This window comes from Hypanus sabinus, chromosome 1 (genome assembly GCF_030144855.1).
Source record: "Hypanus sabinus isolate sHypSab1 chromosome 1, sHypSab1.hap1, whole genome shotgun sequence".
NCBI lineage: Eukaryota > Metazoa > Chordata > Chondrichthyes > Myliobatiformes > Dasyatidae > Hypanus > Hypanus sabinus.
The window spans coordinates 19628687-19641896 of NC_082706.1; the positions used below are offsets into that span (position 1 = coordinate 19628687).

At 43.1% G+C, this 13210-nt stretch overlaps 1 protein-coding gene and 1 long non-coding RNA gene across 6 annotated transcripts in view; one reads left to right on the top strand and one right to left on the bottom strand.

Moving 5' to 3' along the window:
* The window catches only part of LOC132391741 (netrin receptor UNC5D-like), a 775452-nt gene that overhangs the window by 101244 nt on the left and 660998 nt on the right, over positions 1-13210 (bottom strand). The window lies entirely within an intron of this gene.
* The window catches only part of LOC132391759 (uncharacterized), a 114127-nt gene that overhangs the window by 91511 nt on the left and 9406 nt on the right, over positions 1-13210 (top strand). For both annotated transcript variants that reach the window (XR_009511341.1, XR_009511342.1), the window contains 2 exons: positions 909-1078; positions 9535-9774. This is a non-coding gene — a long non-coding RNA (uncharacterized LOC132391759). The remainder of the gene's footprint in view (positions 1-908; positions 1079-9534; positions 9775-13210) is intronic.

The window sequence follows — 13210 nt, forward strand, 5'->3', positions numbered from 1 at the left end:
GTTGAGTGAACTTGGCCTTTTCTCCTTGGAGTGACAGAGGATGAGAGGTGACCTGATAGAGGTGTACAAGATGATGAGAGGTATTGATCATGTGGATAGTCAGAGGCTTTATCCCAGGGCTGAAATGGTTGCCACAAGAGGACACAGGTTTAAAGTATTTGGAAGTAAGTACAGAGGAGATGTCAGGAGTAAGGTTTTTACATAGAAAGTGGTGAGTGCGAGGAATGGGCTGCCGGAAAAGGTGGTGGAGGCGGATACGATAGGGTCTTTTAAGAGATTTTTGGATAAATACATGGAGCTTAGAAAAATAGAGGGCTATAGGTAAGCCTTGTAATTTCTAGGATAGGGACATGTTCAGCACAACTTTGTGGGCTGAAGAGCCTGTATTGTGTTGTAGGTTTTCTATGTTTCTATGTTCACAAGCGGTTGAACCTTCTGATCCAATAGAATGGAGGAGAGGAAAAATGGAAGGGGAGTGCTACTTCCTTGACTTATGCTCCTCTTAAACAAGTCAATCAAGTAGACTGGAGAAACAAGACTTAAATTCATTTACTGAAATGGAATTCATAGTGATCTACCCAGAGCAGCCAAATTGCACAAGTGACAGCCAGCACCTGACGTCAGGAATGAACTGGCACCCCTGGAGTTATAAGGCAGCAGCTCTATTAGCTGAGTCAGAGTACTTCCCTATTTATAATGCATGCCGGCTTTGCTCATTATAGACCACTCCGCATGTTAATAAAGATGCTGCTCCTGGTTAATAAAGATCAGTCTGTTGCTCCTGGTGTCTGAATTGGAAGTGAATCTTAGTAGATCAGGGAAAAATCTGCATTCAGATCATTACTCACAGGCTGAGTTACCGTTTGGTTCTCCTTCCTGTGGGATGTCAGCGTGTTCTCACTTTGCAGGATCCAGCGAGGTTTTATTTCAACACGTGCGGCGTTTCGACAGGGTTGTTGGGGCAGCACCATCAGCACGGCAGTTGCTTCAGTGAAATCAGACCACCGGAGCTCCGGTGGAATTTGCGCATTCTCGCGGCTTCCCAGTTCTTCGCACAGCCCACAAACTTGCAGGTTGGGTAAGTTGATTGGCCACTGTAGGCTGCTCCAAGTGTATGGGTGATTTGCAGAAGGAGGCGAGAATAAAGTTGGACTTGTGTAGTATTGGTGTAAGTGGGTGTTTAATGGTTGGGGGATTTAGTGTTATAACCCCAGTAGTCAAAAATCTCAAGATTGCTAATTGTCATTCATGAGTGTAAAGGAGAACAAAACGACCCAATCAGCACTAAAACACTACAAGCATAAAGAACACAATAAAAAATACACAATAAATTTAAATATTAAAGCAATCTTATACAACATAATGTTACCTCCCCTCCTCTACTTTCCAAAGAGATTGCTCCTTCCATGATACCTTTTTCCTTTCATCTCTCCCCACAAATCACCCTCCAGGCACTTATCCCTCCAGGCAGCTAAAGTGCCATCTGCCATAAGCCGTACCTCCCATTAGCCAAACATTTTAAAATTCCCATTCCCATTCTAACCTGTCGATCTATGGCCTCCTCTTGTGCCAAGATAAAACTACCTTCAGGGTGGAGGAGCAACACCTTATACTCCGTCTTGGCACCCTCCATCCTGATAGTATAAATATTGATTTCTCCTTCCGGTGAATAAATTCACCTCCCCCCATTCCGCATTCTGACCTTTCACTTCTCACCTGCCTATTACTTCCCTCTGGGTCCCCTTCTAAATCTCTTTCTCCTATGGCCCACTCTTCTCTCCTATCAGATTCTTTCTCCTCCAGCTCCTGGCCTTTCCTACCTTCCTGGCTTCAACTATCACCTTCCTGCTAACCTCTTACCCCTCTCTCTTCCTGCCCCCACCCTTTCATTCTGGCATCTCCCCCCTTCTTTCCCAGTCCTGAAGAAGGGTCTGTGCCCGAAATGTCGACTGTTTACTTTTTTCCGTAGATGCCGTGTGACCTGCTAAGTTCCTCCAGCATTTTGTGCATGCTGCTTTGGATCTCCAGCATCTACAGAATTTTCTTGTGCTTGTACAATTAACCGTTTGAGTGTAGCCATATGCACATGAGGTTAGCTTTTCAGAATCAGTTTTAATATCACTGGCAAATGTCATGAAATTTGCTGTTATGTGGCAGCAGTATATTGCAAAACTACATACAGTAATTATAACTGTGAATTACAATAAGGGGTGCATATATATATATAGATATATTTAAATTAAATAAGTAGAAAAAAAACAGAAATAAAAAGGTAATGAGGTAGTGTTCATAGGTTCAATGCCCATTCAGAAATCAGATGGCAGAGGGGAAGAAGCTCTTCCTGAATCATTGAGTGTGGGCCTTCAGGCTCCTGTATCTCCTCTCTGATGGTAGCAACGAGCAGAGGGCATGCCCTGGGTGATGGGGGTCCTTAATGATGGATGCTGCCTTTTGTGGCATCGCTCCTTGAAGACGTCCTGGATGCTGGGGGAGTTAGTGCCCATGATGGAGCTGACTGAGTTTACAACTTTCTGCAGCTCTGCTCCCACATCAGCTTATATATATATAGATTGATTGTATGCACTGTATATAAAGTGACACGAGGTGTCTGACAGGAAAGTGGGCAAGTGGCTCTTGGCAAGAGGAACTCTTCTAGCTAGCAGCAGGTCATATGACTACACCGTTGGACAGTGACTGTCTCAGTGTGGGTATGAGGTGTGGAGCATAAGCACAAAGGGGCAGTACACGGGGGTGGATGAAGGGTGCTGAGGATCTATTTCCAAGCTGAATGGCTCTATAACACAGTGATTCCAAAGCATATAAGCAGTTTGGCTTTCTTATACAGAGAAGCTGTAGGGATACCAGTTGCAAGGAAAAGCAATATTCTGCTAAATGACGCCATTCTGTTGATGAATCTTAAGGAACAGTAATGAGGCAGAATAAAGGAGTTTTGCTTTGCTGTAAGGGGTCTGTTGAAATTGGAAAGAATTAAAGCCCTGCTTAATGGCAATATTGTGGAAATTATACATTCTGTAATATCAGGCCTCTAGCACAATGGAATACTTTTTCTGACCAGCTCCTGTTCCCTGGTTGCTGCCTCACAGATCACCGGCCTCACCCTTAGCTGCTCCCAAAGTCTCTGACATCTTTCCCATTCACCCTCAGCTTGCTCACTGCCTATCTTCTCCTAAACTCACCTATTTCTTCAGCAAACCCCATGAACCAACCAACCACATCTCTGAATTCAGCCCAGTCCATCCCAGGCAAAGCCCTTCCCCAAAATTGAGCACATCTACAAGGAGCTCTAAGAAAGTAGCATCCATCATCAAAGACCCCCACCATCCAGGCCACGCTCTCTTCTTGCTGCTGCCATCAGGAAGGAGGTACAGGAGCCTTAGGTCCCACGACACCTGGTTCAGGAACAGTTATTACCCTTCAATCTTTAGGCTCCTGTACCAGCATGGATAGCATCACTCACTTGAACACTGAACTGATTCCACAACTAATAGAGGCACTTTCAAGGAGTTTTCAATTCAGGTTCTCAGTTTTATTGGTATATTTGTTTGATTGTTTATTTTTCTTTTTATTTGTACAGATTGTCTTCTTTTGCGCATTCGTTTTTTGTCAGTCTTTGCTTGTGTGCAGTTTTTCATTGATTCGTATTTCTTTAAACGACTGTGCATGCCTGGAAGAAAGTGCATCTCAGGGTTGTATATGGTGACGTACGTGCACTTTGATAAGAAATTTACTTTGAACTTTCAAATGGGAGTAGCAAACTGTAATGCAACGAAGTATGTGTATTGGAAAAATAAGGGGAAATTACTGGGGTCAGGGACGAGACAATCACGAGTTGTATATGTTATGTAAGTATGCAAGGAATGGGGCTTATTTTCTCTCAGGCATCACATGGACACTGCTTTTTACACAAATTATAATTCATGTTACTTCTCTACAATTTACTCTATCTGTCTGGGACTCAGCTGAAAGTTCAACCTGCAGATCACCCGAGTCCTCGTTGCAATTATCACTTGCTCTTTAATCTATATATAAAAAAAACAAGGCCATCAACGTATTTGAAAATTCTAGAGTGAGGGCAAACTGAAATGGAGATGCATCAGACAATGAGTTTGCGCTGTGCTCCCTCACATGTTGAGCTGATCACCCTCAGGCAGACAGAAGGGAAGGTGAAATCAAAATCAACCTTCTCAGCCTTAGCAATTGGATGTTCAGCTGGCTGTAATATTAAGACAATAAGAGATAAGACAGAGGAGCAGAAAAGGCCTTTCAGCCCATTGAGTCTACTCTGCCATTCTATCATGGCAGATTTCCCCTCTCAACCCCATTCCCTTGCTTTCCCCCTGTAATCTTTGATGCCCTTACCAATCAAGAACCTATCAACCTCCACCTTAAATGCGCCACAGTGACCACCATCTCTGCAAAGAATTCCACAGGTTCACCACCATCTGGCTAAATAAAACTCCTTGCCATCAATTTCTTGTCATCTCTGTTCTAAAGGGATGGCCTTTTATTCTAAGGTTGTGGCCTCTGGTCCTACACCCTCCCACAATGGAAACCTCCTTTCCAAGCCCACACTATGTAAAGCCTTTCAATATTTGGTAGGTTCAATGAGATCCTCCTCATTCTTCTAAACTCTAGCAAGTACAGGCTCAGACTCCTCAAGCCCACACATTAACCTTTTCATTCCTTATGTCATTCCTGAACCCTTCCAAATGCTTAGGATATGAAACCTTGCTTCCTTCCTTAGAACATGGGACTCAGATTCATCAAAGTTATAGGGAGGTAGTCACCACAAAGTTGCAGGAGGCGAGTAGCTGGGTGACTGTCAGGAGATAGGCAGTTAGAACAGAGCACCCCTGTGGCCATTACCCTCAAAAATAAGTATACCACTTTGGATACTTTTGTAGGGGATGACCTCCCAGGAGAACGCTACGTCAACCGGGTTACAGGCACTGACCATGGGTCCGTGGTGCAGAAGGGAAAGAGAGAGAGAAGGGAGTGGTAGTGATAGGGGACTTGATAGTGAGGGGAAGAGACAGGAGATTCTGTGGACGTGAACGGGACACCCAGATGGTACGTTGCCTCCCAGGTCTCAGGATTAGGGATGTCGCAGGTTGCGTCCACAACATTTTGGAGAGGGAGGGGGAGCAGAGAGATGTCTTGGAACATATTGGTACCAATGACATAGGAAGGAAAAGTAATGAGGTCCTGAAAAGAGAATTTACGGAGCTAGGTAGAAAGCTGAGAAGCAGGACCTCCCAGGTAGTAATATCTGGATTGCTGCCTGTGCCATGCGCCAGTGAGGGTAGGAACAGGATGATGTGGCAGATAAATGCGTGGCTGAGAAGCTGGTGCAGGGGGCAGGGCTTCAGGTTCTTGGATCACTGGGATCTCTTCTGGGGGAGGTATGACCTGCTCAAAAGTGATGGGTTGCACCTGAACCCGAGGGGGACCAGTATTCTCATGGACAGGTTTGTTAGAGCGGTTGGGGAGGGTTTAAACTCACTTGGCAAGGGGGTGGGAACCAGAGTGCAGGGACTCAGGAAAGGACAGTTTGTTAAAAAGTAAAGATAGCATGCAGTCAGACTGTCAGGAGGGGTAGGCAGGTGATGGGACTTAGTTGCAGCCAACAGGCTGAGTATCGAATCATTAGAGATGCAGAGTCAGAAAGGATAGCAAATACGGTACTCAAGGTGTTGTATCTAAATGCAAGTAGTATAAGAAATAAGGTGGATGATCTTGTACTATTACCAATTGCTAGATATGATGTTGTGACCAAGGTTACATGTTATATTGGAGAGATAGGAAGGTAGGCAGAAGGGGTGTCTCTACTGGTAAAGAATGGCATCAAACCAGTAGAAGGATGTGATATAGAAACATAGAAAATAGGTGCAGGAGTAGGCCATTCAGCCCTTCAAGCCTGCACCGCCATTCAGTATGATCATGGCTGATCATCCAACTCAGAACCCTGTACCTGCTTTCTCTCCATACCCCCGATCCCTTTAGCCACATGGGCCATATCTAACTTCCTCTTAAATATAGCCAATGAACCGGCCTCAACTGTTTCCTGTGGCAGAGAATTCCACAGATTCATCACTCTCTGTGTGAAGAAGTTTTTCCTCATCTCGGTCCTAAAAGGCTTCCCCTTTATCCTTAAACTGTGACCCCTCGTTCTGGACTTCCCCAACATCGGAAACAATCTTCCTGCATCTAGCTTTGTCCCATCCATCCTTCCTGACATAGGATTGGAAGATGTTGAATCCTTGTGTGTTGGTTTAAGAAACTGCAAGGGTAAAAGGATGTTGATGGCAGTTTTATACAGGCCTCCCAACAGTGGCTGGGAGATGGACCACATCAAGAAATAGAAAAGGCAACTCAAAAGGGCAATGTTATGGTAGTTATGGGAGATTTTAACATGCAGGTCGACTGGGAAAATCAGGTTGGTAACGGATCTCAAGATAGTGAGTTTCTTGAATGCCTAAGTGATGGCTTTTTAGTGCAGTTTGTCATTGAGCATACTAGGGGATCAACTACACTGGATTGGGGTGTTATGTAATGAACCAGAGGTGATTAGGGAGCTTAAGGTAAACGGACTCTTAGGAACCAGTGACCACAATATGATTGAGTTCAACTTGAAATTTGATAGGAGGAAAGTAAAGTCTGATGTAGCAGTATTTCAGTGGAGTATGGGAAATTACAGCGGTATGAGAGAGGAGCTGGCCAAAGTAAATTGGAAGGAGCTGCTGATAGGGATGTCAGCAGAGCAGCAATGGTGTGCATTTCTGGGAAATATGAGGAAGGTGCAGGACATGTATTCCAAAAATGAAGAAGTACTCAAATGATAAAATAGTACAACCATGGCTGACAAGGGAGGTCAAAGTTATTGTAAAAGCAAAAGAAAGGGAATACTACAAAGCAAAAATTAATGGGAAGATAGAGGATTGGGAAGTTTTTAAAAACCTACAGAGAGCAACTAAAAAAAACATTAAAAGGGAAGAGATTAAATATGAAAGCAAGCTAGCAAATAATATCAAAGTGGAAAGTAAAAGTTTTTTCAAGTATATTAAAAATAAAAGAGAAATGAGAGTGGATATAGAATCGCTAGAAAATGAGGCAGGAGAAATAATAACAGGGGACAAGTAGATGGCTGCTGAACTAATTAAGCACTTTGTGTCAGTCTTTACTGTGGAGGACACCAGCAGTATGCCTGATTTCGCAGTGTATGAAGGAAGAGAAGTGGATGCAGTTACTGATACAAGAGAGAAGGTGCTCAAAAAGTTGAAAGACCTAAGGGTACATAAGTCACCCGGACCAGATGAACTGCACACTGAGTTCTGAAAGAGGTAGCATTACAGATTGAGGTGGCATTAGAAATGATCTTTCAAAAATCATTGGACTCTGGCAGAGGACTGGAAAATTGCAAACATTACTTCACTCTTTAAGAAAGGAGAAAGCAAATTATTGACCAGCTAGCCTGACCTCAACGGTTGGGAAGATGTTAGAGTCAATTGTAAAGGACGAGGTGATGGAGTACCTGGTGACACAGGACAAGATAGTACAAAGACAGCATGGTTTCCTTCAGGGAAAATCCTGCCTGACGAACCTGACGGAATTCTTTGAAGAAATTACAAGTAGGATAGACAAAATGTTGTGTATTTGGACTTTCAGAAGCCTTTGACAAGGTTCCACACATGAGGCTGCTTACCAAGTTAAGAGCCCATGGTATTACAGGAAAGTTACTAACATGATTAGAGTATTGGATAATTGGTAGGAAGCAGTGAGTGGGTCCTTCTCTGGTTGGCTGCCAGTGACAAGTGGTGTTCAGCAGTGGTTGGTGTTGGGACCACTGCTTTTTATGCTGTATATAAATGACTTAGATGATTGAATAGATGACCTTGTTGTCAAGTTTGCAGATGATACGAAGATTGGTGGAGGGGCAGGTAGTGTGGAGGAAACAGGTAGGAGGCAGAAGGACTTAGACAGATTAGGAGAATGGGCAAGAAAGTGGCAAATTAAATACAATGTTGGAAAATGCATGGTTATGCACTTTGGTAGTAGAAATAAATATGTGGACTATTTTCGAAACGGGGAGAAAATCCAGGAATCTGAGATGCAGAGTGAGTTGGGAGTCCTTTTGCTGAACACCCTGAAGGTTAACTTGCAGGTTGAGTCAGTGGTGAGAAAGGCAAATGCATTTTAGCATTAATTTCAAGAGGTCTAGAATACAAGAGCAGGGATGTGATGCTGAGGCTTTATAAGCCACTGGTGAGGCCTCACCTTGAGTATTGTGAACAGTTTTGGGCCCCTCATCTTAGAAAAGATGTGCTGGCATTGGAGAGGGTCTAGATGAGCTTCACAAGGATGATTCCAGGAATGAAAGGGTTCTCATATGAGGAACGTTTGATGGCTCTGAGTCTGTACTCACTGGAATTTAGAAGGATGAGGGGGGATCTCATTAAAACTTTTCGAATGTTGAAAGGCCTAGACAGAGTAGATGTGGAAAGAATTTTTCCCATGGTGGGAGAGACTAGGACAAGAGGGCGCAGCTGCAGGATAGAGGCGTGCCCTTTCAAAACGGAGACATTGAGAAATTTCTTTAGCCAACGGGTGGTGAATTTGTGGAATTTGTTGCCACATGCAGCTGTGGAGGCCAGGTCATTCGGTGTATTTAAGGTAGAGATTGATAGATTCTTGATTGGACAAGGGATCAAAGGTAACGGGGAGGAGGATGGGAACTGGGGTTAAGGATGGGATAGAAAAAAGGATCAGCCATGATTGAATGGTGGAGCAGACTTGATGGGCAAGATGGCTTAATTCTGCTCCTATGTCTTATGGTCTAAATCTGTTCATAATACTCCAGCTGTGGTCTGAGCAACATATTATAAAGCCTCAGCATTACATCCTTGCTTTTATATTCTAGTCCTCTTGAATTGAAAATATTTCCCTTCCTTATTACTGCCTCATCCTGCAATTTAACCTTTGTGGAATCCTGCACTAGGATTTCCAAGTCCCCTTTAACATTTCATTTCTGAATTCACTCCCCCTTTAGAAAATAGCCTGCCAAAGTGCATGATCAACCACTTCCCTATGCTGTATTCCACCTGTTACTTCTTTGCCCGTTCTCCTAATCTGTCCAAGTCTTTCTGCAGACTCCCTGCTTCCTCAACACTACCTGCCCCTCCACCTGTCTTTGTGTAATCCACAAAATGCATCTAAAAAGGACCTTTGCCAGGGCAAACCCTTCCTAGTTGCTTCATAGTGTTGACACAAAACTAAATTTGATACCACGTCTCATAAACTCAAAAGGAGAGAGTAAAGTAGATGGCCAAAAGCTTGGTCAGAGAGCAGGTGTTAAGGAAAATGATGTGGAGGGAGGGAAATGGAGTTAAGGGTGGCACATTAGTGTAGTAGTTAGCATACTGCTATAACAGAGCCAACTGTGAGATCAAGGTTCAGTTCCCACTTCTGTGTGTACATTCTCACTGTGACTTTGGGTGTTCTGGTTTCCTCCCACAGTTCAGTGCTGTACATCTTAGGATCAGTAAGATGTGGGCATGTTACAATGGTGCTGAGAGCACGGCCACACTTGCAAGCTGCCTCGGTCTGTGCTGGTGTATGCGGTAAAGGGCGCATTTCACTGCATGCTTCGCGGTACCTGTGAAACCAATCTCTCAGCTGAAGGTCTACTAATTGATGATCCAGAAACAAATTCACAATTAGTCACCAGGCGAGATTTGGAGGAAAACAGATGTCCCAGTGAGTAATTTTTCAAATTAGTTTTTCAGTATGTAGATGTTACTAGTTTCTGTTTCTCAGCCTCAGCTGCCCCTGACAAGACTATGGTGGTGATTCACCCTGCTTGAACCAGCGTGACTTGTCTTGTGAATGCATTGAGCAGAGAGCTCCAGGATTTAGAACTAGCACTGATGAAGGACATATGATATACTTCCAAGTCAGAAATGTGTACAACATTAGAAGATAGGGTGATAAGTTCCAAGTAACCGGATGACACCATCTACACGAGGAAATCTGCAGATGCTGGAAATTCAAGCAACACATACAAAATGCTGGTGGAACGCAGCAGGCCAGGCAGCATCTATAGGAAGAAGCACCGTTGACGTTTTGGGCCAAGACTCTTCGTCAGGACATCTCGGCCCGAAACGTCGACAGTGCTTTTTCCTATAGATGCTGCCTGACCGGCTGTGTTCCACCAGCATTCTGTGTGTGACACCATCTACAGCTTATCCATTTGGCAACCTGGCCTCAGCCTACCAGAGGCATTCAATTTATCCTTAACTCACACCCTGTGTAATTTAGTGCTGACCTGTTTTCTTACAATCATAGTTCTGATGAAGGGTCTTCAACTGTTTCTCTTTCCGTGGATGCTGCCTGACCTGTTGAGTGTCTCCAGAATCTTAAAATTTATTTTATTTCATTTCAGATTTTCATTATTTCAGTCTTTTGATCTTTACAATTGTGGGGAGGTTATTCTCCAGGGCAATGGCCAGTTTATATCGGGAGAACTGGTCTCCTTATTTAAGAAAGGATGCTAATGCTTTCATGGTGGTTCAGAAAGGTTTACTGGATCAGTATCTGGAATGTTTGGGTTGCCTCATGAGGAAAGGCTGGACAGACTGAGCTTCTATCTGCTGGAGTCTAGAAGAGTGAAATGGGATGTACTTGAAATAAATATAATCCAAAAAATTTATAATACGGTGGATCTGGAGGAGATGTTCCTCATATTGAGAGAATCTGGAACTAGGCAACAACACTTAATAAGACCAAGACAATGCAATTGTTTTCTCCCTCTCAGAATAAGTCTTTGGAATTCTCCACCTCAAAGCAAAGTTTTAAAACGTATTTGAAGATGAAACAGATAGATATTTCATAAACAAGGGGCTGAAAGACTCTAAAAGGCAAATAGATTAAGGTCGTAATCAAACCTTCCATGGTTTTATTAAATGGGAAAGCAGGTTTGAGAACCTGTCTGATCTAGCCTTGCTCCTGAATGTAAACAAGATGGTTTGGCTTCAGAGAGAGGAAAGGCATCATTGACTGTGAATGAAGGTCATACCAGGGACCACAGCCCTGTTTTGCTCTCATCTCATCTCCTCTCATCATTTGTGAATGAAGAACCTGGTTAGGCAGTAGAAGAATTCTGCAATTCTACTTCCTCAAAGTAGAAGAAACTTCTTTTTAACTTGGGCAAGGGAAGAGATTACCTTGATTGTCAAATGGACATTGAAACAGGCAGTGAAATGCATCGTTTGGATCAAATCAAATCAGCGAGGATTGTGATGGGCAGCCCACAAGCATTGTCACGCTTCTGGCATCATCATATCATGCCTGTAATTCAACTACCCTAACTCTAACATGTCTGTGGGAATGTAGGAGGAAACCAAAGCACCAGGAGGAAACCCATGCAGTCTCAGGGAGAACATACAAACCCCTTATAAACAACGGAGGGAATCGAGCCCTGATCTTACAGACAATACACTGCAAGCAAATGTTATCAATGACTGAAAACGCTTTGATTTAATACATCTTAATGAATGTCCCTTACCTTATTAATCACCTAAAGAGATCTGAAGTAGGCAAGATCTAGTATCTCTGAGCAATATTGACTGCAGATTGTTGTTCACCACTGAATCTTACTCCACACTTGTTCTGTGCTTTGAACATCTCTCCCTGGATCAATTCACTGACAATTCATCAGGCTTGTAATTATCACTAAGGTGGGCATGATGTGGTGGTGTCAGACGCTGGATATTTTGTGAATTGTAATTGGGTGTTTAGATCAGCATCAGTTTGAAAGACAAGTTTGCTCCTTGCAGTTATTCATTACCCTCAGATGGTCAGGTAGGGAAACAGGGTTGAAGATGCTGGAAGTTCAAAAAACCTAGAAACATGAAGCACTAGAACTACTCAGTAGGTCAGGCAGCATCTGCAGAGAGAGAAACAGAGTTAACATTTGAGGTCGATGACCTCAGAACTGGGAAAATATACAAAACCAGGTGATTTTATGTCAAGGTCAGGGAAAGAAGGCATCTTCAATTGCATTTCTTTTGCTTTTCTGTTACAGATGCATATCAGAATCAGATTAACTTAGTTGACATGAAATAGGTGTTTTCTTGCATCAGTACAGTGCAAAGATATGAAATTACTATGAACTACAAAAATAAATAAATAGAGCATAATAGAGAATAATGTGATGGTGTTCCTGATGGTATTCATATCGAAGAAAGGCATTGGAGAGGGTCCAGAGGAGGTTTGCAAAAATTATCCCAGGAAGGAAAGGGTTAAAATACAAGGCGCTTTCGATGGCTCTGATTTAGGAAAATGAGGGGGATTTTTTCATTGACATCTACCAAATATTAAGAGGTCTGGATAGAGTGGACATGTTTCGAATATCAGAAGGTGTAGCAGCAAAGGGTACAGCCTCAGAAAAGAAGGCGAGAGATGAGGAGGGATTTCTTTATCCAGAAGGTAATGAATTTGTGGAATTCATTGCCACAGATGACTGCGGAGGACAAGTCACTGGGTATCTTTAAAGTGCAGGTTGATAGGTTTTTGATTAGGAAAGGCATCAAAGGAGAATACCAATGAGAGGGAAAATAAGACCAAATGTCAAAGCAGAATTGATGGGCCAAGTGGCCTTATTCAGCTCCTTTTGGTCCTATATTTCAGAATTTTGATGGTGGAGGGGAAGAAGCTGTTTCTGAATAATTGAGTGTGGGTCTTCAGGCTCCTGTACCTCCTCCTTCTTGGTAGTAATGGGAATATCCTATTCTAGCTCTAGTGAAGTGTTATCGAGCTCTGCTTCCCTCTCCATTGATGCTGTCCAACCTGATGAGTCTTTCTGGGACTTTTGATATTTACGTTGCACTTCCAGCACTGGGTATTTTCAGTCTTCAGACATCGTTACAGCCACGTCTATAACAGTGGTTAGATGAATAAAATTGCAAAGATAGGTCTTTGTCACATACTGCTCTGACACTCAAATTCAACATCCTCCAGCGGGGCGGATTAAAAAAAAGTTAACGTATAAGACTCTAATGCATTGAATTGAAACTCTTTGTCACCTGTACATGTTTAATGCATTTGGCATAATCTTGCCTTGTCATGCATGTACTTGCTCTCTCCTTGGTAAGGAGAATCCTGTACCAGAAGTTGAATTTTGTATTAATCAGAC